This window comes from Zingiber officinale, chromosome 10B, assembly GCF_018446385.1.
Source record: "Zingiber officinale cultivar Zhangliang chromosome 10B, Zo_v1.1, whole genome shotgun sequence".
NCBI lineage: Eukaryota > Viridiplantae > Streptophyta > Magnoliopsida > Zingiberales > Zingiberaceae > Zingiber > Zingiber officinale.
The window spans coordinates 34481281-34483375 of record NC_056005.1 but is presented as its reverse complement, the minus strand read 5'-3'; the positions used below and the strand labels follow the sequence as shown (position 1 = coordinate 34483375).

The following is a 2095-nucleotide window of genomic DNA, read 5'->3' as shown; positions in this document are numbered from 1 at the left end:
AATCCAAAGACATCACATATAACAATGATGTAAGTAACATGAATCCAAGAGCATGTATCACACATGTAAGCAACCAATCCAGTAGAGTAGAGCACTATAGATATGCATCTCAATGAACATATATACACATGGCAAGAGGTAAATATCCAATCCTGAAGTAAAGCAACTAACAGATGAAGCATGCGATAGGTATCAACTAGCTAAGACCAGGGAAGAAATAAATCTACCACCTATCACTAGTAACTATATATAAACTATACATATCATAAGACAGTATCAAAAGATAAGTCAAAGGGTACCCGCCTCAAATAAAAGGTACAACCAAGCGATCCAAGGTCGAGACGCCCGTCTCGAATCAGAGTCCTGTGTCAACAAACAATATATATATATTTTATTTAGCTAAATCCAAATGAATAGCTAAATAAAATCCCTAAACCTAAATTAGGGCAAAGCCCTAATCACAACCTCAATCTACATAATTAAATCTAATGGTTAATTAGGATTAGTTACCTAATCTCTAATTACCAATTAGATTAAAAATCCAATGATTGACTAGGGTTAATTACCTTAACCCTAATCATTCCATTAGATCAATATAAACAAATAAATCTAAACCTAATCACTAACCATCTAGTAATCATGTAATCCAAATCATATCTAAATCTACACATAACCTAATTCAATTCTACACACGATCAAGTAATACAACCATAATCCGCATGTATCAAAATCCCTACACCTTACCTCGATCGAGCTTTTGGAATGGGGTTGCTGCCGAAACAGGAACACACCACAGAACAGAACAACCTACTGGAATCAACTCCTCTGTTCGGATCAAACTTGCTGCTGGCAACAAGGAAATTTGCTGAACCATAGAATCACCACAGAGCAAGCATATCTCTGCTAGATTCCAGTATACTATTCGGTTCAAGGTGAGATCACGGATCAGATCAAGGAATAAACATCACCAGTTAAACAATAACCTAATTCCGGAACCAAATCTTACCTCCAATCTGAGACTTCAATCGGCAACCATGAAGAAGTCCATGATCTGATTAAAGGAAAACCGATTACAAGATCCTCCTTGATCCCCCTCAAATTTCCAAATGAAGTCTTACCTCAAGTCTCCAGAAGATGTCGCACAACCCGATCGAATCCGTGAAGCAACGTACCAAAGATTCCTCCGATCCTCAAATCAACAATCAACAAGGGAATCCAAGACCTGACCTAGGATCGCCAACAATCAGGGAGGCAATCAGCAAGAATCGGGAAAGAAGACTCGATCTAGGGCACAAACCATAGAACAGGAAGATTCCGTTAGGGCTAGCTTACCCACGCCGGCAAATCGAGTGGCACAAATCCAAACTAGGGCATCACTCCAAGCTTCGGTGGAATGAGACGCGAGATTTGGTCCTTCACCGTGCCCTAGCCGCAGCATCTTTGGCCATCTACCGCAAGATCCGCCGAACCGCAACTCCTCGGCCGATTACAGTCTGGAAAGGAGAAGCATCGATCGGATCTGACCTTAGGGTGTCGACGGCGGTAGAGGAAGGTCACCGGAGCTAGAGCCTCGCTCCTGTCGGCGCCGCTCGTCTGCGAGGGAGATCAGAGAGAGGAAGAGGAAGAGGGGAGATCGGGGAAGGCAAGTAGGGATCGGCGGTTTTGGGGGAAAAGAAATAAGGAAAAAGGAATTATATAAATAACCATTTCCTCATTTAAACGGGTATCTCAACTCGGCTTTATCCGTACCCGAAACTAATCCCCGCAAAACCCGTCGTACGAGCTCCGAAAAATTCCCAGAAAATTTCTAAAAATTCCGGAAAAATTTTATAAGGCTATTTCTGCAATAACCCTATTTATTTAAATTTTCCAAGATCTCACATCCTCCCCTACTAATAAAAATTTGGTCCCCAAATTTCGCTATAACTAACAGCAAACACTAAAATATAACCAAACCGTATAAATGCTGAAAAGAAACTCTAACCCACATACCTCAAGTAGAAAGATGGGGGTATCGAGCTCGGATCGTATCCTCCAGCTCCCACGTAGCCTCCTCGTCAGAATGATGCTGCCATCTGACTTTAACCAGTCGGAC

General features: G+C 41.7%; 1 long non-coding RNA gene across 4 annotated transcripts; it reads right to left on the bottom strand.

Annotated features, from left to right (window-relative positions):
- Positions 1–302: 302 nt before the first annotated feature.
- Positions 303–1685, bottom strand: LOC122029850. Of its 4 annotated transcripts, none has more exons than XR_006125210.1 (5): positions 1333–1685; positions 1119–1227; positions 1007–1051; positions 745–918; positions 303–363 (listed from the first exon to the last, which is right to left on the bottom strand). It is a non-coding gene; the product is annotated as an uncharacterized LOC122029850 (long non-coding RNA). The 4 variants fall into 4 exon arrangements; XR_006125213.1 differs by having other exon boundaries at positions 1119–1222; XR_006125211.1 differs by having other exon boundaries at positions 1298–1423.
- Positions 1686–2095: the final 410 nt, after the last annotated feature.